Source organism: Pocillopora verrucosa, chromosome 3 (genome assembly GCF_036669915.1).
Source record: "Pocillopora verrucosa isolate sample1 chromosome 3, ASM3666991v2, whole genome shotgun sequence".
Lineage (NCBI taxonomy): Eukaryota > Metazoa > Cnidaria > Anthozoa > Scleractinia > Pocilloporidae > Pocillopora > Pocillopora verrucosa.
The window spans coordinates 20,887,178-20,911,426 of NC_089314.1; the positions used below are offsets into that span (position 1 = coordinate 20,887,178).

The window sequence follows — 24,249 nt, forward strand, 5'->3', positions numbered from 1 at the left end:
TTAAATACTTCCAAGATCAAAGCCCCGGACCCCCCCACTTTCGCAGGGTGCTGTTGAAAACAAACGGTTATTTTTCTACTCACCAAATTCCCCCCCCCCAAACAGAGCTGTGCCTCTATTCTATGAAAATGAATTATAACAACTGGTTTTTTTTCTTTTTTTTTTTGGCATTGATCATAATTGTCAAATCGACGCGCAGAAAAAAACACAAGAAATGCAACGCTGTTAGATGAGTGTTGCTATAGTCGGTAAGAACCTTATCATGCCCCGTCCAAAAAAAAGTGTTTACAAGAAAAAATCAAACACTCGGGGGGGAATTTCGAAAAGGTCGGTTTTTCATAATGAAGTTAAAACATTCAAGTTGAACAAATCGCATTAAATGTTTAAAACAATACGTCGTTTTACGTTAGGAAAACTCTTTCTGGATCCAGTTGTGGGTCAGTAGACCTAACCTATGTAAAACCTATTCAACCATAGTCATGGACCAGAAGCTTTAATTGGTTTAATTTACCTGTCTCTCCACAAAAACTGAAAAAGTAAAAACACGTAGCGTATTACAAAAAAACCGGAGTTATCCAAAAAAAACTAAGGATATTGATGGGCTACAAACGGCCAAAAAAGGTGTCTGCATGGATTGCTGAGCGGTTCCCAGGCTCGCCAACCGGGGACGGCCCACATTTGCTCGTCGAGTAGGGACTGCAAGGTCTTCCCTCCTTATCCTCCGGCGTAAGTGGACGATGGTGAGTGTCTTTCTGGCCCAATTTTAAAACTGTTCAAAGCAGTGATTCGATTTCTTGGGTGTCAACCCCATAGTGACTGGGTCAAACGAAGTTGAGTCGGTGGACAATCATTGATGTGCACTTATGTTGTTAATTCTTTGGTCCGTTTGCCGGTAGGAGGCCAAGTCATTCGAGTGCACTTCGGTTCCAGGGAGAACACACCTTGAAATGATGGGATGGAGGGTGGCCATATCTCGTCTTTCCACTTCATCGAAGTAGCGTTTTGCAGGTAAAAGTTGTGTCGTAACAATCCCAAAAACCCATGTGTACCCTTTGTGCACGTCTTCCCCAGTTGTTCTGAAATAATGAAAAAATATATATTTCAGATGGATGATTTTTGTCCCATTAATATTTTGCTTTAGGGCTTATCCCAGCTATGTGTAATTATCATTCACCTGTATGAATAATTTTGATATTAAAGCGCCCTGAGTGCTTTTTGTTGTCACATTCCCACCTACTTCGGCTTGCGAACCACATGTTCCAGAAAATTAAGGAACAGGTTATGAAAATATTTATATTTCAAAAATATTGAAATGATTGGAGGTGAACATTTGCCTAGTATATAATATATCAGTAATTTAATATGGCACAAAAAGGTGATTTTTTTAAACTCATTTATTTCTGCTATAAATGGTTGCCATAATTTTTGTGTGCCAATAGTGGGCAAGTGCTCGGAGGCGATTAGCAAAGGATGTTCAAAGTTTGAGTGCAGGCCGAGTGCAGGCGATCTACGACGCTATTTCCCGTGTTAGTATATACTTGAAAAAATAGTGATTTTAGCTTTGATTAGTTGTTGAATTTACTCTCGTCGCATCTTACACCAGTCCAAAGGGCGTGATTGGCCTGTCCTGAAGGTTTCTTGGGCAGCCATCCTGTAAGCGCCAACTAATTTTCTTATCAAGCTTGTATTTAAATCCAGGTACCTGGAAATTCGTCGCTGGGAAGTCCTCAGCAGAGAAGAAATAAACCTTCTGCAGGAGTTTACAAAGTGGCACTCTGGGGAACTCCTCGAAAAAACTGTTTGATCTCACGCTTCTTTCTTTTATGCATCCTCCAGCAGCGCCTGTACAGTATTGTTAAGGAAAGACCCTTTATCGTTTTTGAACAAATTAAAATGGCCGGTTTAAGCATTCTTCTCCACTGAATATATAGACGCGTATAGATGCGGACTTTTATGGTGGATGCTCTTGCTTCTAGAAGTTTTGAATTAACATCAAAGAGGTCTCCTACATCGAATGGGAAAAGTGCGTTCTAAAACACCTTAAGTACGTCGATAATTATTATTGTAACCCACGGTACTTTTAGTGTTGTTTTGAGGTTTTTTTTTTTAAAGTCGGTGTATTTATCACGTAGCAGTCAAGTAAAAATCCAAATTGTGCTATGAACACTTGCAACTTATATGGACAGTTTTATGTAGGCGGCATGCAGACGCATGTAAAAGTTGTTACTATATAAGTTGAAAAGGAGATAGATTAAAGGACGTTTGTGCCAATGCACACGCCCGATGAAAGAGGGACTAAAGCTAGTAATCGATAGCAAGTTCCCTTATAGGTTATCTCCGAAAAGCACCTTTCCCCGTTGTTGTTCTTCACTTAAATACGAAATACATTTATGTCAGCCCCGCGGTTAAGATGGTAGCTGCGTTAAAAAAAAAAAAAAAAAAAAGATGACGTTTATTTAAATTGACCGTGCCCACTAAAAAGGAGAAGTTGCAATATTTGTGCGCACAAACTAAAAATAATTCATTATAATTGAAATGGAAATGCGAATTTTGGGCATATACTCAGTTCTTTAAGCGGAGAGGAATTGTACGAAATAATTACTTTACTATCTCGTGCGGTTAAAAAAAACGATACCTTCGTTCACAATTTAAAGCCTGCCATCTTTGGATAAAGCCGTCATTTTAATCTCTTCAATAGGCCAAGGTGATTACCGAATTAGTCCCATTTTAAGTGTGGGTTGGATTTTTATGGAGTTTAAACGATGACGCGTTAACTTCGTGCCGTTGCAACAGTGTTCGGCAACCGGCCTACCGGCGTTGATTGAGGTTGAGCTTTCAAAAAGAAATAATAAATGAACAACAGTAATAAAAAGATGTACCAAATAGTGGAGGGTTCCAATGGGGTGATGGCTGGTAAGTTTAAAGGATAAAATTGTGGCCACTTTACGGCTAACGGTTAGGTTTTTTTCCCTTACGGTGGTTACCAAAAATATATTTACTATTAACGTTTTTGACCACTACCGTTTAAAAAACTTTATCGTGAGGCCTTGCTCTAAAGCTGCATACTGACGTAAGGACTTATTATTTTCTTCTCCTTGTTGGAGTCTAGTCAGCTAGCAATAGCGAGAAACGGGTCTAAATTTCGATGATTTTGTGAGTTTCTTATTTTGTAATTGACTACATCACACTTATGCGAAGTATCTTTTTTCCACACGGTTGTTTAGAAACAAATGAATAAAACCCCTTAGGGTGACCTCAGCGGTAACAAAAGCAATTAAAGCAGTTCTAAGCGCAAGGTAAAACAGCCTATTGTTTAAACTTGCGACGTCCTCATCAGTGCCTTTTGGAAGGTAAGTGTGATTTTTTTTTCATCCTTTGTTATAATGGGGAAGTTTGTTTTGCGTCGTCATTACCGACCAGAAACAAAGGGGGGAAATTTCTAAAGAAAACTCTGGTACTGCGTCAGTGGGGGTAACAAGGTGATTTGATAATATCAACTAAGTTGAAATTGTAAATTGGCCACCTAAAAAGTTCAAAAGCTGACGTTTCGAGCCTTAGCTCTACATCAGGACTAATGAAGGGCTAACGCTCGAAACGTCAGCTTTTGAACTCTTTACGGTGGCCAATTTATAATTTCAACTTAGTTGATATTACCAGAAACAGAACAGTTTGTAATTACATTTATAACGACGATTACTAACAATTTAGGTTTATTCATAAAAACATTGGGTTGTTATGTACTCCCATGTAGGATCGAAGATATATTTGTATTGGTGTAAATATTATCTGCGTGTGCTAGGCTAGCTTTTTGTATTTCCAATGGTAGAAAATTTACCCGATCAAATCTGTTGAACTCACCGATCATTTTTTCTTAATTAACAACAAGTTGTGAGGAAACAAAGTCTTTGTTTATTGAGTAACAACAATTGGCGCTAACCGCACGGCTCCTAAACTACAACAACGCTCAGTAAATTAAGGCATTTCATGTAAACATCTGTAGGGATAAGGATAAATTGGTTGATCTCACCAACCTTCCTTCCTAATTAAAAAAAAGTTATGAAGAAACAAAGTCTTTGTTTATTGATTCACCGCAATAAGCACTTATCGTATGGCCCCCAAAATACAATAACGCGCAATAGATTGAGGCGGTTTTTTTTTATAACATCCGTTTACAGGATTTTTCAGCTATGATTCACTTACATTGGAAAGTAAACTGAGGTTAACGAATGTGTAGTTATATTCTCTCCAATGCTAGAGGCGACACGTGTTGGAATAAAGGAGAAACTACAACAATACGTCTTTCTTTGTGCTGCCCACTAGTCTTCGTTAAGGAAAAAACTATTTTTAATTCATGTTATGCAGGGCAGGGTTTTTATTCGTTTTACTTTGTTTTTTTTTATGTTTTTTTTTTTTTTTAACAAATTCAAATTCGTGTCAGACTGGGTTGGTGCGAGGCTGCGTTGTCGGCTTTTATGTGGTGTGGGATGCCTTTGATCTGTAACCAAACCGGTTAGACCGTCTGCGACAGTGGGACAAGGGTGTTCAGATAACGGGGAAAAATGCATTTGTCAAATCATTTATTATCACGTGAAAACACAGCGCAGCAAAACGAAACAAATCGAGCTTACTCATACTGAAGAGGGGGAAATTGACGAGTGTGTTTCCCATAATTCTTAAAAAAACATATTTGACTTAAAAAACCTAAACATTTTTTGTATCGCTTTCAATATTTGTCCTCGTAGCTATCTTTCCTTCCATAACGTTTTTATCTTAAACATTTTTCCTGTAAGTGTACTTCTGTTTCCTAGAGGTATTTTTCAAATGTAGATAAACTAAACTAAACTGGAGGTTGACTGAAAACTCAAAAGTTAGTTAGCTTCCAGGACTCTTTATTTTTTCAATTCCTCAATCGTTACTAACCCTAAATACAACAACGCTTTGCACATCAACGGCACGCTTCTATCTTAACAACTGCGTGAAAGAGATCTTTTCTAGTTAAGTAATGTTCCAGATAAGTGCTAAGAGAGGTATTACATACAGCAAAAAAAGCGGAAGATCTCAATGAGAAAGTACTGAAAAATGTTTTCCATTCAAAAATAATTCTTAAATTTCATGGTTAGTTTGTTCTGTGCTTATCATATTGCCTTTTGTTCTAGTGCATAAAACGATTTCCATTTTTTGCGTTATCATTTGCGACCTCGATACCTCTCCTAGCTAATAAATGGAAAATTACTTGTCTTCTTTTAAAAGATAATATGTCAAGACAAACTTGACAATCATAATATCTTCTGGGTCCATGTGATCCAGTTCACAGCGCGGGATATTTGCTGCTACTTCCCCTCCTTTATCTCCTTCGCCGGGAAAGGGAAAACCTTCTCCTCGCAGGAATCAGGCATCAATTACTATTCTGTAGACATAAAGCGTAAAAGTCATTAATGATTTGTGGTGAATCATGATAAAGTTGATTTTCTTTTTAACAGTTTTTAGGTTCGGAGACATGGTTTTAGATTTCCTAACTCCTGTATGGAAAAATTACGATATTGACTGGTCGTTGTAAAATACCGCCAGCTAAATGCAAGTACTTTGGCTTATCAGCAGCGATCATTTATCCTCTGTACTGCGTTCCAGAGCGAGAATCTATCCTTAATTACAAAGATGAGTCCCTAACCTCGTTCCTACTACCACTGCCGTCACTGCGGACACCAGTTCCAAGGAAAGTCCTGCAAATCGTATATGCGCCCTCCACCTGTTCCCATTCGGGCACCTGTACTCAGTGCTGAATAGGTGTGACCCCTTCACGTTATTCCATTTCTCTCCCCTCCAGCGGAAGGAGAACACTCCTCTTTCTTTCAAAATCCATCTCGGTTTGGCTCTCTGAAATGGAAACCGAATGTTCAGTTCATGTTCATGTGATATCTTTTCTCATTATTTTTATAATTCTAGCGTCTCACCTTGAAATGCATTAGGCCCCGCAGACGCTGGACCTCCCCTTCCTGCAGAACACTGTGGGTGGCGGCTGCATTTTGTCGAGTGCTTGTGGCATGTTCTTCTGCTTTATTATGGCAGTGCAGCCAGTCACCGCACAGCGGACCGCTCTTTCTGAGCACTCGCTTAAGTGCAGTGTTAAGTGGAGCCTGCAAAATAATCAAAATAAGGACTAGGGATGAGCTGGCTAGTGAAACTTTTGGATATTTTTGTTGGCCTTAAATAACCATTTGACTGTTGATTCTTAATTAAACCGACAATATCTTACCGTGGAAGGCTTGTTCCGCAGCTTAGTGGGCACAGTACCCTCTTATTTGAGCAAAGGGAAGCAGTATGCTCCTCGAAAGATTCCCTGGTAATTTTTCTACCGCATTGCTGGCAAGGGAGTTTGTGCTTTGCACATTGCGCAGTGTGTGCTGCCATCCTCTCCCTTGCCACCATCTCTCCACAGCCATCATTGGCACACGCCGTTTGAAATTTTCCACACCTTTTCAAGTGCTGCTCGTGCTCGTGAAATTTTCCTTTCCATAGACAGCCGCTCTTATTACACTTGACATTAAAGTCTCCAATGATATCGTCGAGTGCGACATTGACGTGGAGGTTTAACGTCTGTTCCGATCGGTGCTTTACAAAGTGGGCATTTGGGGAAAGTCTCAATGCCTATGAGTGTCGCGAGGCAGTGTCGACAGCCCGAATGCCCACATGCCAGAGTGACAGGCTTAACCATTGTCGATAGGCTTCAAAGTAAAAGATAATCAAGAGAGTTTAGTACATTTCCTTACAAAACTAGTATTGATAAGTCAAGTAATTCCTTCAAAGAGGCCCCTGCTAGCAAGGAATTCAGTTCAAACAGCTACAATTGTAAAAGTTGTCGAAGGAAAGTGGAATTTAACTATGGAACAATGATTCATAACTCAGAGTCAAAACAAACGCAGAACGTAAATCTGTTATTTGACAAATTACTATTTCGTCTAATTGGTCAAATTCCTGAGGGATGAGCAACATTTCTCTCCTCTCAGAAAGACAACTGCTGAAGTATAAACTATTTAGTACAGCTCGATCACAGAAGTAAGCAAGTGTGCGTTAATGATTTTCCTAGCGTTAATATTTAAACATCTCGTCCTTTTGCCAAAAGAAAATTACAATTTCGCTTATGATCTCTTTTCCCAGGAAATGCGAAGATAGTTCCACAGTTAAAAAGAACTTCTGCCTTATGAATGCTCTGAATGCTGTCGGTCGTTCTCCTTAAATGTCAGGTTAAGCCTTGCTTTATTGCAGATTTTCACCTGACATCTTCAAGCTGGGTTTGGAAACCAGCGCAATTTGAAGTTCAGAGTTATGGTGGATGCTTGGCATACAGCTCTGCGTTGTCGAAAAATATAGACTTATCTGTCGACTTTTAAGCCTTTTTAGGAAATTAAGTGTTAGAAAAAGTGCTTTCGTACATGTTTGTTGTTTCAGTTTAGATAATCGGTGGGCTAGATAGCCAAGTAAATTCCAGATTTTTTGCACTATTTTTCAGCGGCAATGTTGGTGAACCAAAGATACACCCACGACAATTGCGACTCGATACTAGGCTCTGTAAATTTGCGCAAAACATTTCGACGAATATCTTAAGTTTGGGAAAACAAAGAGACCTAAAAATTAAAAAAGTTCTTCCTTAACCTATCTCCTATGACATTTAAATTTCTTAACTACTCCACTGAAGATCTCTCTCTCGATGGGTGACAGCGAAAACGATCAGTTGCTGAAAGATAAAAATCATCACAAAACAAAAAAGACTTACCATACAGAACAGTTGAATAGCGCTCCGGGAGGAGAAGTAAACTCAAAATGCTCATTAGACATAGCGAATCTGGCAATGAATAAAGCAGCGAAGTGATCTAATCCAAGCAAAGTTTGCTTTTAGTGAAAGAACCAAGACTAACTGATAAGTAAACGATGTTTATAACCTTGTGAACCTCAATGGGAAATGTGTATTTCCTGGACAATTTGACACGTATTCATCAATAACAATTGATACTGATCTGGCAACAATCGATCCGCGAAATGACAGTTACCCAGGGTCAAGTTCCCTGTTCAAACAATCAAGTTTCCATTCTGCATGTGCGAGTGTGTGTGTGTATGTGTGTGTGGGACATCATTTCCTGGAAAAGGGTAACTTGCCCGTTTCATGGAATTAAAGAACAATTAAACGAATAAAAGGGTGCGCTTAGCGCATTTGCGGCAAAACGATCCTAATATTGTTTAACTATCAATATAAATGTCCCGTAGTGACAGGCCTAGGTGACATGGGTGTGCCACGAAACAAAAGCCTTTTATTAATACGTATACACGTCGGTCAGTTTCATTTTCGGCGTGGTTTCGCGTCATCCTTGGGAATATTAGTGCAGCAAGGAGTTAAGCATTTTAGATTAAGTGTTTAACTCCACGAGATGAACCATAGCAAGCGCGCTTTCCAAAGAACTGTTGTCTTTTTGGATAAACGGCACAGAAGCGTGCCAAACAAGACTGAGCTGGGCAGGCTCGCTACCGCCAAGCGGATTTCTGATATATCGTTTACAAAGAACGACAGCTCTTCCCAAATCGGAGACTTACTGGTGAGAGCATTTCCTCCCCTTACAGGAAAAGACCTTAGCAGGTAAGTGCTGCTGCCTTCATAATCTGTATCGTAGGGTAGAAAATGGTTTCAGAGAAAAGAGTGAAAAGTACCGTAATAAAAGCAGCGAAATGCCGAAAAGGGGCAAGATTGGATGTAAACGTGGATGAGAGAAAACTAAGGTTGCTAAAATCTTCCTTTAGATGTCTTGCAACATTGAGAAGCTGTCGCCAGTAGACAGGATAAGCATCGGACATAAATGACAAGTGGCTAACAGCGCACATATCCGTCTTTTTGTTGTCTTCATCCAGTCATTTGTATTATTGTGTGGAATTAGTTACAAATTTTCCTAACGTTCCATCAGTTTAATGCAAAGTTTACAAAAGAGGTGTGGAATTGTGTAGGATTTACTTTTTGTCGTTTTCTGTTCGTGTGAAGGTCATGCTCAAATTCATGATTCACGCTAACCCGATTAAGCTTTTTTTCGATAGATCAAAATTCTCCATGAAAGCGAGGTTTAGAGAAACTGGAAAGGGATATTTCTTGATTTCCTTTGTTGCTGTCCTCTTAGTCTCGCTTTCAAGTTGAATTTTGATTATCTAAAGAAACATCGAATATCGTTGGTCGATCCAGATGAAGTAAACAAAAAAAACAAAAACAAATCAACAACAACAAAAAATTAAATGAAATGTTGGCCAATTGTATTAACAACAGCTGTCTAGACATCTAAGATAATAACCTTCCTTGTTCCAGTACACATTGAATTATTTAAACCTACAATACTTTTTTTCATGACATACTATGCAATATTTCTGTCGTTGCTACAATCTATGTCAATCTAGAGCAAATGCCACTAAAAGCAAATGTGAATTCAAAATTAATGTATATTTGCATGCACCTTACAGAAATAAATTCACAGTTAAATTCAATTTAACAGAAAAAGGTTAGTGTGGGTAACTACAATCACCTTTCTGTCATTACTTTATTACACTAGCTTGGAAATAATTACATCATATGCAAGAGGGCATGCAATGAGGACAGTGGCAACTGGCCTTCAAAGTGGTGTGCAGCTCATGGACCACTTTGGTGGAAGTAGAAGGAAAAAGATCTTTATATTTCTACCAAGTCAAGGTCTGTTTACATTTAAAGTGTTACTTACATCAACTAAACCTTACAAGTGCATACTATTTAAACTGTTCTCTTCAAATGGAGCATGTCTTGAATAAGCATAGTCTAATTTATAACCAGTTTTCTATGAAACTTATCTTTTTACTTGATACTTTACTTACTTATCTTAGTAAGGTGACTTTCCCTGCAGCCTTGCAACTTCTATCACAAATTAATAGGAAAATAATAAACCTCCAGATACTAAGTAGAACTTTTAGAAGAAATTGGTCATTTGTTATCTCATCACCCTAGAAATAGTGATGTGCATGACTATTGCATTTTTCCAAATATTAACCGAGTAACAGAGGCTGGCTAAATCAAAATGCATACCTTGACATTAAACAATTGAAAGGTTGAAGGTTTATATGTCATATACAATGTATCCACAAACACTTGTGAGAATCTTCTATAGGCCCATTTCCAGTCTAATGTATCAAATTTATGACGACATTTGATCACAACATGTACATGCATAAACTGTTCTTTCACCACAGCTTTGTCATCTTCCACTTCATCATCTACATCCACTTCAACATCCACTTCATTGTCCACAGTCAGTTTGCCACTAACATCTGGAACCTCTTCAGCACTTTCATTATCAACAGCTACTTCAACATCTTCGTCGTCCATAGCACCTGTACCAGCAACATCTACAGCCACTTCAACATCTTCATTATCCACAGTCATTTTACCACCGACATCTTTATCATTCACAGTCAATTTACCATCAACATCTACAACCACTTCAACATCTCTATCATCCACAGTCACTTTGCCACCCACATCTCTATCCACTGCCACCTTAACATCTACATCATCACGGGCCACTTTGCTGTCCCCATCTTCAAGCAGCCTTATATCTACACTGCCAGTTGCTCAACCCTCCACATCCACTTCACTGGATCTGATGCCTTTGCCAGTTGATGGAGGTAACTGAAAAAAAAAATTTTGTCACTGTTTGAAATTAAGCTTTTCAGATCTTTCACAAAAATTTGAAAATATTGCTAATTACAAGTCTGAGTTGAAAGGTATCGGTTTATACTACCAACAGCTTAGACTTTGTCTTTCCATTTGTAATTCAATTTACTGACTAGACAAGTGAAGTTATTTTCAGTGAGTATATCTTATCCTGCCTCGATGAAAATCAAAGAAATATGACAAGTTCTAATTTAATTCTGAATGTTATGTGTAATCTGAATTGCTTTTGACATCATAGCTTCTACACGAAGATATCTGACAGCAATGGCAACTGCAAATGCAAGAGGATCAACATCTGGTATGACCCCAGTTTTGTCTTACTTTTTCAATTTACTTTTTGTATTGGTGTTCTAAATGTGTATATGGGTGTATATAAGGCGATTATAATTTAAATCAAATGTTACTCAACAGATGAGAGCTCAGACTTGTCAGATGAGTCAGATTCAAACCATGGCGGTGAGTTGGTGCAATTACAGTTTCAATTGATCTTGATGAAGATACTCAATAAATTCAATAAGAGAACACTTAGTCGTTTCTCGTCTAGCTGGCTTATAACACTCCCAAGAGGAAAACTCATTTAAATCGTATTTTTATTGTAAACTGCTGTCATTAAGCTTTCTTCTGATGTAAAGTTTGCAAGAATTTATACGAAACTAGCATAAAAACAAGTGTTTTCATGAACGACACCCCTGAAAGTGGAAAGTAACCTTAAGTTAATTTAAAGAACTTTCACAATTCTGACATGGACCTGATCTTCATGTCTGCACCTTTTCCTTGGTTAGGCCACAATGCAGGACCATCTGTTGTATCATCTGACTCAGAAGATGACATTAATGGTGAGTAAAAGGATGTTCAAGTAAGTCAAAACTGTAGATTAAGGAAGCACTTTTTTAGTAACCCATAGCTATTCGTTCCAGTTCCAGTTAGCCATATGTATATTTAATGAAAAAAAACACCTACTAATCTGAGTCACATCACTCAAGAAACTCATAAATAATGGACTTATAAAGGCACAACTACATATGAAAATTAGTGATGAATCTGTATCATCCTGCAGGTAAAGGAAATAATGATTTGTGACATTATCACCTATTACATCAAAGTAATTCCTATCTTTTCTTTTTCTTTTTTGCAGAAGTGATAGTTTACTCAGAAGAGGCTAGACTCTGTAAGCTCACCTTGATGTCTCACTAAATGGATAACAATTTCCTTAATGCCTGTACCATGCTATCTTCCTTTTTTGCCATGCATCTGTTGTGAGAAAGATTACAAGAACCATTTTTACCAAAGCGAATGCATCTCTGTGTCAGTACTTTGGGAGGTCATATCCTAGCAACCACAATGCCCCAGTCATTTAGCTTAATAAGACTAGAAATTGTCATTTACATTATTCTTTATCAATGAACTAGTATACCTGTTTTAATTATTATTTTGTCTTTCTAGATGGCTATGTCACTGATGATTTTTCAACATCAGGAGTGATAACAGGTATGATTGTGATGAGTTTACCTCCGATAGTATATGACAAACTGAGCAATGAAAGCACAGGTAGTGTATAATGCTACTGAATACATTCATACATCACTAAATCACTTTCCTCATGGTTACCCATAGGTGAAGGTGTTCATAGCAGGACCACTGAGGTGCTGCAATGTATCAATATTTTAGAGGACAGAGGGCAAAGCACAGCCATTTCATTTCTGATCCACTCTTTTGAAGAGGTAATTAGCTTGTTTATCAGTATGTAGGAAAAACCCACATAGAATGAGATGTGATCACAATCACGCTCATACCCTACCCTTTGATTGGCAAGAAAAAAAGAAAGTTTGCATGTTAAAAAAAAAAAAAACCAAGAGCTACAAACTAATCTGTCAAATAAAACCCGTTTCTCCCTTTGATTACCTGCTGTGGGAAAATAGCTGTAAACAATTCAAATAGTACACTCATGTTCATGCACATATCTTACTGAACTGTTTCTCTTGTTATCTTAGTTCACATGGCAAGGAACAGAGGATGGTCGTATAATGGTGGCTGTGCTTTTGCCCTTCAGCTGTCCTCTTGCTAGCAAGAGAAGATTGGTTAGGTTAGTACACTAATGTGTTTGCTTTTGTTTCCTCATTGATTTTTCTCTGCCTACTCTGCCTCCACATTTGTTTAACTCAGGTGTATTTGATGTTTATTAACCTTCTCTGTATTTACTTTTTCAAGCATGCTCAACACTGTGGCAAACAGCCCACATATTTACTTCTGGATTGCCAAAGACAGCAGCCATGAAGCCCAGAAAGGTAGCTAAACCTAGTCTTTAGCTCAGAATGCAAAAGCAAATGCACCCAAGTGTTAATTTTAATTAGTTTTTTTTTTTGGAGTATTATTGTAATAATTATAATTATCATAGTTATCACTGTTGTTATTGTCGATATATCAAGATGATTTTGCAGATGTTATTATTAGCACAAGAGTAATTGTACCTTTAATTGCAGTGAGAGTAAAATATGGCGTTTCACAAAGCCCTGGCATTGTTGTATTTGTTCTGGCCCCATGTCATAGCAGAAACATGCCACAGTGCGTGGAAATCTTTGAGGGTAAACATGAAAAATTTGAAATTTGAAATCTATATTGTGATTATATGAATGACACCTTTCATTTTTTAAAGTGTATCATTTGTCATTAAGGTCATGACTGGGGTAGAATAATTTGCTAGCTCCTCTGTTTCCTTCACTAGTAGTCTGATTATCCATTGATTGTTTATGATGCACAAAAAAAACAAACAAACAACAAACAAAAAAAGGAATGTGGATGTCTCAAAGACATTTTCTTTTTTTCTAACTTCCATGTGCAACAAATACAAAATTTCCTCTGAAAGAATCTCTGCGAAGTCTTCAATAATCATACCTACAACAAGAATAGCTTCAATCTATTAGTCTTTTTAACACCAACATGTTTTGCACCTTGTACCTTACAAGAATCAAACTTGGATTGTGCGGGCCTTCAAGAGTCCATTGGCAGAGCACAGGCTCTATATTCCGCAATGAGGGATGAACGGTATGGATTGAAACTTTTCAGCTATTTATGTATTCACAATTAAAATGATTATTAAAACTTAAAAAATGGGAATGAAAGGTACTGACACAGGTACTTCTTTCAACAGGAAAAAGTTGGATGACTGGCGGAAACAAAGACAAAGTCAAGAGCTACAGTACCAGGTACACAATATCCCCTAATTTAGAATTCAATTTGAAAGGATACACTTACAAAATCACATTATTTTAATTTTACTCCCTAATATACCCATTAGAACACTTTAATTTTCATAACAGGCATTACAGTCCAGCCCCAGCAATAGCACTAACATTGCTAGCAGCTCCCTGGGAACCAGCTCCAACAATACCGTAAACAATCAGGATGAAACTTCTGTAAGTTACCATCTGCTTTCTCTCTACTCTTAAGTTTTAGATACATATAAGGTTTGGAAAAATTAAGAATGACATGTCCTCTATTAGTTATCTCAAAAAATTAATAATCTAATGTTATGTCAAGAGTATACAGTGACTTTCCATTTAAATATACCTAAGCAAGCCTGCTTGTTTTATAATTGGGTGCACTGTGTCCAGCTTTCTCTCAACTCTTAAGCTTAGGTTCATGTAAGGTTTGAAAAAATTAAGAATGAAATATACCCTTGTTATTTATCTCAACTAATTCATAATCTAGTTATGTCAATTGTATACAGTGATTTTCTATTTAAATAACTATACCCACATATGTTTATTTTATAATTGTGCGCACTGTGATGTGCCTTATCTGTCGTAATAATATCCATCATAATAATATTTGTCTTTACAGCAAACAAGGGCTCAACGCAGGGGGAGGGTGACAGCACCACCAACTAATGGTGGTGGAACAACCATTGGCATCCATATCAACAATGGAAAAAAGTTCTCCAGGGCTTTTGAGAAAAATGCCTTTTTCCAGGTAAGAATATAATATAATATTTGCTACATGATGATGGTGGTGATAGTAAGTGATGCATGTTTTCTTTTTTTGGTTATATGAAAACAATAAACAGGAAGTCTATGACTGGATTGGTTCGCTTGTTGAAGTACCGCTCCACTTCACACTACAGCGAGGAAGGGAAGTGGTGAGGCACTCTGATCATCTACAAGGGGACGAAGTCCTGGACCTTTTAGAGAGGGTATGTTTCAATCAAAACCCACTTTAATTTTTTCAATGTCTTAAAATAACGCATTCCCATTCAAAACACATTTAGTTCTAAAGATGATTTAACTCTTACTTATGTAAATTCTCTAAAATTATTAAACACTTAAAAACAGCGTCAGCTGGGGTAGCATAATAAGTTATTTTATGTGTCTTCGTGACAGACACTTTCATTGCTATGGTCTAATTTGTTTTTTTTTTGACAAATTTTCAGAACACTGAAGAGATGACTAACTTGGAGCAGTCACTGGTAGGTGCAAAAGTCATAAATTAAAAAATAGAGGTTTAATTCTCGATTTCAGATCTGAACCCTTTAACTCCAGAGATCTGATTACGAATTCTCCCCTCTCGTTGCTACACATTTCCTTATAAACCACTTGTGAGAATTTGGTGTTTTTAAATCAACGTAACAACATCTACCTGATAAGTTTAGGTATTCTCATTACTTGTTAGCTAGATCATGAAGGAATATTATAGGGAGAAGTTAGAGGTTAATCACTCCTGGGAGTTAAAGGGTTAAATGATGACTCTGTGTTTTATTTGTAACTGTACTTATTTTAACATTGATCTGGTATCCTTACAATATTCCCCTTTCCTAATACCTCCAGGGCCACTGTTGACCAGCTCTTCCTAAGCCCTGTCCAGTGTGACCTGGTATCCTTAGATCATTCCCCTTCGTAATCCCTCTGGGGCCACTGTTGATCCGGCTCTTCGTGAGCCGTGTCCAGTTGGACCTGGTATCCTTAGATCATTCCCCTTCATAATCCCTCCGGGGCCACTGTTGACCAGCTCTTCGTGAGAAGTGTCCAGTTGGACCTGGTATCCTTAGATCATTCCCCTTCGTAATCCCTCCGGGCCACTGTTGACCAGCTCTTCGTGAGAAGTGTCCAGTTGGACCTGGTATCCTTAGATCATTCCCCTTTGTAATCCCTCCGGGGCCACTGTTGACCAGCTCTTCGTGAGAAGTGTCCAGTTGGACCTGGTATCCTTAGATCATTCCCCTTCGTAATCCCTCCGGGGCCACTGTTGACCAGCTCTTCGTGAGAAGTGTCCAGTGCGACCTGGTATCCTTAGATCATTCCCCTTCGTAATCCCTCCGGGCCACTGTTGACCAGCTCTTCGTGAGAAGTGTCCAGTGCGACCTGGTATCCTTAGATCATTCCCCTTTGTAATCCCTCCGGGGCCACTGTTGACCAGCTCTTCGTGAGAAGTGTCCAGTTGGACCTGGTATCCTTAGATCATCCCCCTTGTAATCCCTCTGGGGCCACTGTTGACCAGCTCTTCGTGAGAAGTGTCCAGTGCGACCTGGTATCCTTTGATCATTCCCCTTTGTAATCCCTCCAGGGCCACTGTTGACCAGCTCTTCGTGAGAAGTGTCCAGTTGGACCTGGTATCCTTAGATCATTCCCCTTCGTAATCCCTCCGGGCCACTGTTGACCAGCTCTTCGTGAGAAGTGTCCAGTTGGACCTGGTATCCTTAGATCATTCCCCTTCGTAATCCCTCCGGGCCACTGTTGACCAGCTCTTCGTGAGAAGTGTCCAGTTGGACCTGGTATCCTTAGATCATTCCCCTTTGTAATCCCTCCAGGGCCACTGTTGACCAGCTCTTCGTGAGAAGTGTCCAGTTGGACCTGGTATCCTTAGATCACTCCCCTTTGTAATCCCTCCGGGGCCACTGTTGACCAGCTCTTCGTGAGAAGTGTCCAGTGCGACCTGGTACCCTTAGATCATTCCCCTTTGTAATCCCTCCGGGGCCACTGTTGACCAGCTCTTCGTGAGAAGTGTCCAGTTGGACCTGGTATCCTTAGATCATTCCCCCTTGTAATCCCTCCGGGGCCACTGTTGACCAGCTCTTCGTGAGAAGTGTCCAGTTGGACCTGGTATCCTTAGATCATTCCCCTTTGTATTCCCTCCGGGGCCACTGTTGACCAGCTCTTCGTGAGAAGTGTCCAGTTGGACCCGGTATCCTTAGATCATTCCCCTTCGTAATCCCTCCGGGGCCACTGTTGACCAGCTCTTCGTGAGAAGTGTCCAGTTGGACCTGGTATCCTTAGATCATTCCCCTTCGTAATCCCTCCGGGCCACTGTTGACCAGCTCTTCGTGAGAAGTGTCCAGTTGGACCTGGTTTCCTTAGATCATTCCCCTTTGTAATCCCTCCGGGCCACTGTTGACCAGCTCTTCGTGAGAAGTGTCCAGTGCGACCTGGTATCCTTAGATCATTCCCCTTTGTAATCCCTCGGGGCCACTGTTGACCAGCTCTTCGTGAGAAGTGTCCAGTTGGACCTGGTATCCTTAGATCATTCCCCTTTGTAATCCCTCCGGGGCCACTGTTGACCAGCTCTTCGTGAGAAGTGTCCAGTTGGACCTGGTATCCTTAGATCATTCCCCTTCGTAATCCCTCCGGGCCACTGTTGACCAGCTCTTCGTGAGAAGTGTCCAGTTGGACCTGGTATCCTTAGATCATTCCCCTTTGTAATCCCTCCGGGGCCACTGTTGACCAGCTCTTCGTGAGAAGTGTCCAGTTGGACCTGGTATCCTTAGATCATTCCCCTTCGTAATCCCTCCGGGCCACTGTTGACCAGCTCTTCGTGAGAAGTGTCCAGTTGGACCTGGTATCCTTAGATCATTCCCCTTTGTAATCCCTCCGGGGCCACTGTTGACCAGCTCTTCGTGAGAAGTGTCCAGTTGGACCTGGTATCCTTAGATCATTCCCCTTTGTAATCCCTCCGGGGCCACTGTTGACCAGCTCTTCGTGAGAAGTGTCCAGTGCGACCTGGTATCCTTAGATATCCTGGTATTCTTTGACCAGGCTCTTCTTATGTATTCTTAATTTTTTTTTTCAAAATCCAGCTAGACAGTAAGCTCTATACGTTGTCCCCTTACCTTTCTCCTCATCCCAAAAAACTGTTATGAAGTATCCCCTAACCTTAACTCTAACCTGATGTTTTTAATTTGTGGTTAATATTAATACCTAATCGGATACTTCATGACAAATGTCATTTTTTGCTATGGTTATTCCCTACAATGTAAAGCTTTTTTCCTGATGAATTGCCCCACCCCCCAGCCTTCCTTGTCCCCTTAGTCCACTCATGTATTCTGCAGTGTGCTTTATTATTTTTATTTTTTGTTCATCATAACTCATTCTTCAGACATTAATTTGAAAAGTAATTTGGGTTTGTTAGCTGTGAGATTTCTTCACTGTTCCAGGATTAAAAAAGTTAAGAATCAAATGATTTATGACTCAATTTCTTATGGGTCCTTTTAATCTTCCTGGGTGTGTTGCAGCTGGCCTTTCAACTTGTTCTCTAGTTATTGATAAAAGCAAGAAGGACATCATTTGTGGAGTTATCTTCCTCTCCAGAGTTGATGGAATCATTGTCATTCTCATTGTTACTATTTGTATGGCTTTCACTTTGCTCTACTTATCTTCAGCTATGTTGGGGTTTTCACTGTCTTGCAAGGATTGTTTACATGTTAAATCTCTTTCCTTCAGTTGTGTTTGCAAACCAGGGCCTTCAGGATTCATTTGGAAAAGCCAATACCTTGCAAAAACCTCCACTGTGTAGTTCTTAGTGTTGTAGATATGTTAGTCAAGTCAATGTTTCTTGAGGCACTTTACCCCCTCTTGCAAAATTGTTTACCTGTACATTCTTCAAACCAATCTTTCCCAGCATAATCAGGGAGACTTTTTCCTGTGTTTTTGTGGTGGTTTCTTTTTTGTTCTCCTTTGGCTGCTCTGCTCTTTTCTTCTTATTGAACTGCATCACCTTGATATGCTGGAGGTTATCAACCACACATGTTGCCTTCATGATCCCTTGCTTTTCAATTTTGAGGCAAGGATAACAATTTCCTCACTTCTTGCAGAGCAGATGAAGTGTGTCGAGTTCAGGATGTTAAATGCAACACAGGATACAGACACTTGGAGAGAGAAGCCAAAATTATTGAAGCATATTCAAGAAATCTGCGAAGACACCACATCAGAAAGAGAAGAAGTAATAAAGAAAACTATCGAAAATCGAAAGGAAAAAGAAAAGGTTCGAAATCGACATGTTACTAGAACAAAGTAATTGAGGCGGAAACCTGCTGGGTAATAATCTTCCAATATGTTTACTGCACCCTCCTTGCCTTGCCGTCCCTGAAAGAGAGTAGATGTTGAGAGTTTTTTGCTTGCTGTTTGGTCAAGATGTGACATACCTCGCACAGCTCTTGTGAAGATATCATTTCAGTTATGCCAAGAAAGCAGAACTACCACAAATATCAGGCAAGAACTTAGCAATAAAGTCAAGATGTGACGTACCTCGCACAGCTCTTATGAAGATACCATTTCAGTAATGCCAAGAGGGTCAAACTACCTCAAACCTCAAGAAGTCAGAGATTAAGAGTACTCCTTCATGTATCCTGAAGAGTATGGCATAGATGAGAAGTACAAAAGCAACTCTCACAGATGCACAACAGTGAGGAAGAGCTTGACAATGCTAAAGATGAGGGATATTGCGCACATCTAACCCGATAAAATGTCTTTTTATAAGAGTACCTAGCTTTGAAAATTGTTGTGATGTAAACAGCCATATAAGTGCAGAACACATATTATTAAGCTGACAAAAGCATATAGTACATGTAGTGTTATCTAAACAGTACAAAATCCATGTAAAATCCACAATTGCTAAGATACTTTAAAAATTGTTGGGAAAACAGTACAAAATCCATGTAAAATCCACAATTGCTAAGATACTTTAAAAATTGTTGGGATGAAAAGTCATGCAAATGCAGAGGATGTATAATTATATGAGCAGAAGCATGTTTCTATACTTTTTGTTTGTTTCTGAACATGTAGATATATCAAAATAGTATGAAATCATGTAAACTCTACAAATACTGAGATACTTTGAAAATTGTTGGGATGGAAACAGTCATGCATATACTTTTTGTTTATTTTTGAACATGTAGTGTTATCTAAATAGTGTAAAATCATGTAAACTCTACAGTTACTCAGATACTTTGAAAATTGTTGGGATGGAAACAGTCATGCATATACTTTTTGTTTATTTTTGAACATGTAGTGTTATCTAAATAGTGTAAAATCATGTAAACTCTACAGTTACTCAGATACTTTGAAAATTGTTGGGATGGAAACAGTCATGCATATACTTTTTGTTTATTTTTGAACATGTAGTGTTATCTAAATAGTGTAAAATCATGTAAACTCTACAGTTACTCAGATACTTTGAAAATTGTTGGGATGGAAACTGTCATGTATATACTTTTTGTTGATTTTTGAACATGTAGTTTCACATAAATAGGATACAAAACTCTACAATTACTGAGATATTTAGTGTGACCTCCCTCCTTCCAACATTTGATTTAGGGGGATGGTTCCCCCTCAAAGCCATTATTTTTCTGTAGACTCGTCTCGGACCCAACCCCTCCCACCTCCTCAACCCTAAGGAGTCCAAATTGTATGAAAGTGTTCATAAATGGGCCATTAGATTATTTAAACTCTCTGGATAATACTTCCCAGCGGCACCTACACGAGGGTGATATGCCACTCATCCCATGAGTGGCATACTACCCTCTGCCTATGTTTCATTGCAGGTGTCATTCAAAGGAAACTACCCCTCAGATGAAGAGGAACTCTCAGAGACAATGAAAGGTAAACACAAAAGTAAATAGATTATGATGACCAATGTTAACACCACCAACTTCATAATTAGTCTTAATAACTCTTACTCATAATAACTCTTCTTCTTTATCAAACTTCCTTGTGCAATGTTTGTGCCATGATGAAGCACAGTGAGGTACCTGTTTCTTCCAGTGAATTACCAAAAACATTTAAATTGTTTGTTAATTTTATTTGAGGGTACATCCCAAAATATTTCCAACAAGCCCCTTAGTTTGTTATTTTTATCATCAGTTGTTAGTATCTACACATGAAAAACCCTCATTTTTGCCTTTATTCCAGTGAGCACATTACAACATTCAACTAATCTCTCATTTTTTCACCTTTTTTCACATGGAAACAAAAGATGATGACCATGAAAAGAAAGATGAAGGAGCCAGGATGGAGAAAAAAAAGAGAAAGGACCAAAGATCTCACAGGAATCGAAAGGGAAAGAGAAAAAGGGAAGATGCCAAACACTAGAAATAAGTTGTGTACCATCACTCGTGATCAGTACTACCAGTAAACTTGATCATACCGAGACAAAGGCAGATCCAAAATTACTACTAAATTCATTTTATATGTACCTCACCTAACCATAAGTTCACAAGTGTAAGCCATTAAATGATATTCTATTATAATTTAAGGGTTTTTTTTTGTTTGATATACTGGCTATGTGTAAAGGTACACAACTTTATTCTCCACCTTTTCATTTCAAGTAGTATATAGAAATAGATAACATGTACAGTGGAAACTTGATTTAATAGAGTGCCAAGGGGCTGGAGACATTGGTTGGCTATATTTAGGGTTTGTTATATCGAGGTTCTGTGGCATTTATATTACTGTAACTTTAGCTGGGCTGAAACAGAAGTATTGTTTGTCATATCAAGAACTTCGTTGTATAGAGGTTCGTTAAATCAAGGTTCCACTGTACCATTAACTTACTATTTCCTACTTAACCCTTCAATCCCTAAGAGTGACTAGAATCTAATTTCTCCTGACAATATCATCCTTCAATCACACATAAGGTCATGAGAGTCTAGGAAATGATCACCAACTGGAGAAGTTCTTAATTATTAAACAAACTCTCCTTGTCAGCACCTGTGTAAATGTGTAAGTACAGTATGGAGAGTGTGCATACTGATGTTAGAGTGTAGAGGGTTAATGTTGAATGAACACAACACAGCCTACAGTACAACAATGTCTACATTCATTCAGAAAGTGCACTGTTAACCCTTTACACCCTAACATCAGGAGGGGATATTCTCAATACCAGTCTTTATACATTTCCCAAGTGTTAACAACAAAAATTAGTTTAACAATCAAGAGTGTCTTAAGCTGGTGAACATTTCCTTTGTTTTTGTTACCTGAATGTGTAATTCAGGGGTGATGTTGTAAGGAGAAGTTTGATGCTAGTCACTCATAGGGGTCAAACGATTAATCATAGCCCTTAAGTTTTTTAAGAAAGTTATTCCCTATAAAGTTGTGTTCATTCAGTTCAGTTAAGATCCATTACACAATGCCTCTGTTATATTTAGGCAGTAAGTATGTTGACTGAGTCCAGAATCTTAACCCTTTGACTCCCAAGATCTGATTGTTAATTCTCCTTTCTCGCTGCTGCATATTTCCTTGTGTATTAGTTACAAGAATTTGGTGTTTTGATCAAGATGACAACTTCTACCTGATAAGTTTGAGTATTCTCATCACCTGTTTGCTAAATGATGTATAAGTGTTATTAATAGGGAGAAGTTACATGTCAATCACTTCTGGGAGTTAAAAAGTTATCAATAAGGCTGTAAGGATTTTCTGCTAAGATCTTGACTAAAGGATCATCACTATCTCTTACAAAGAAAAAAAAATTGAAATACTTAAGAGGTTGTCTCTCTTATTTCCACCCGGTCAATTTCATGTCAAAAATAATTTTCCCTGATATATAGGGGTCAGAATATGTTAAAGTTTGCCTTTTCAAATATATGGAGAGGGAAATTCTAACTTTCTTAGCAAACTAGAAAGGTTGTTAAGGGATCTGATATAAATGTCGTGGCTTAACTATGCAAATCAAATATTTTACAATGTTACAAAATATGCGTATTATTCAATTTCCGAGATATTGTGATAGTCCCTACCAACTGGTGAAATAATTATGGCCCCTAATGCAGCCAGAAAATTATTTCAAATCAAACCAAATCTAACTTAGTTCATTCCTAAGTATAGTCTTTCTGTTGACAGAGTTTAAGGTGAAATTGGCAGGGTGGAAATAAGAGAGATGGCCTCTTAAGCCGTAAAGATCTAATTCTGGATGCCTCAGAATTCCTTGTTAGTTGTCAGTGTAGATGGGCTAGATGTCACCAAGGCTACATTTTAATAGTGAGACAACTCAACATTTTGCAACTCGCTAAGGCCAAAGGAACATCCAGTGACAGACAAAAATCCTCATGTTTACAAGCAATTAAGTACTTTTCCCAAGCTGTAAGCCTAAATATTCAGCTGAGTGTTTTGTCATTAGGAATGAGAGTTTGAAAAACACAGTTTAGTACCCATATTACTTTGCTCAGAAGTATTACCTCCAGCTCGAGGTTTTCGAGATACAAGTTGGCTTTAAAAGGTTGCTACTTTTGGTTAGTTCGGTAAGAAGGAAAGGAATTGCGTTGCACAGTGGTTGAATGGTTTATAAAATCTTGCTCTAAACCAGAAGTTGTTTTATTTGTTTTTAAAAAAGTATACATATATCACTGAACGTTCATCTAAAAGTGACACAAGTTTATCTAAAAGTGACACAAGTTTATCTAAAAGTGACACAAGTATTCCCCTGCGTAGTTAACCATAAAAATTTTACATTTTACAATAAACTAAGGATTACCAAAAGTTTGTTCTTGTCTGTATTAAGTCCCATTCCAGCGAAGTTTAAGTTTAAGTTTAAGTTTATCCTTCTATACCCAAAATGACTACACCTGACCTGGGGTTTTCGTGCTTTGGGAAAATTTCTGTTTCCAGTACATTTGCTCCCACTTCCTTTTACACCTTCCCTTTGAATGCTATCTCTGAAACTTAACGAAAACTTACGAAATACTCACCTAATGACCAAGGTTCTTGCAACAACACTACCTGCCATCGTCCTCCTCAATCAGTGTTTGACTCTTTCCCAGTCTTTCTCGTTAGTATTGTAACCGAGCTCGATTAGTTATCGAGCTCGATTGCTAATCGAGCTCGATAACTAATCGAGCTCGATTAGTAATCGTACTCGATTAGCAATCGAGCTCGACTTGTAGTTATCGAGCTCGATTATCAAACGTCGTTTGCTTATCGAGCAGGAATGGTAATCGAGTACGACAAATCGATATCGAGCTCGGTTGCCCAGAAACAAATATTGATCCCAAATTTTAATACGTGATCGGAAAGATCACCGCGCGGAAAGTACTTTAAAGTGAAGTTTTTTTTTTTCCTAAGGAAAGGGCAGAGGTTGCTTTTCATGGAGCCAAATAATGCGTTAAAACATTTATTTTGTTAAAGAGGCTTTATGGCATAGCTGGTAAATTTGTCTAATCAAATTCAATTGCGCGAGCGTGCTTCATATTCCCATTGTGCACACTCATGACGTCAGCAAACAAATCCCTCGAGAAAAAAATTTTCTATGGGGTTGAAAATATTATA

The 24,249-nt window shown here is 38.5% G+C and overlaps 1 long non-coding RNA gene and 2 pseudogenes across 3 annotated transcripts; all 3 read right to left on the bottom strand.

The window, feature by feature from the left end:
- LOC136279643 (uncharacterized) overlaps positions 1-1,650 on the bottom strand; it is a 2,841-nt pseudogene extending 1,191 nt beyond the window's left edge.
- Positions 1,651-5,962: 4,312 nt separating this feature from the next.
- Positions 5,963-6,712, bottom strand: LOC136279644 (TNF receptor-associated factor 5-like; annotated as a pseudogene).
- Positions 6,713-9,284: 2,572 nt separating this feature from the next.
- Positions 9,285-23,785, bottom strand: LOC136280051 (uncharacterized). Of its 3 annotated transcripts, XR_010717113.1 has the most exons (6): positions 23,673-23,742; positions 13,198-13,303; positions 12,632-12,790; positions 11,908-11,980; positions 11,478-11,541; positions 9,285-10,684 (listed from the first exon to the last, which is right to left on the bottom strand). It is a non-coding gene; the product is annotated as an uncharacterized lncRNA (long non-coding RNA). The 3 variants fall into 3 exon arrangements; XR_010717114.1 differs by lacking the exon at positions 13,198-13,303 and having other exon boundaries at positions 23,673-23,752; XR_010717115.1 differs by lacking the exons at positions 12,632-12,790; positions 13,198-13,303 and having other exon boundaries at positions 23,673-23,785.
- Between the last annotated feature and the right edge of the window lie 464 nt (positions 23,786-24,249).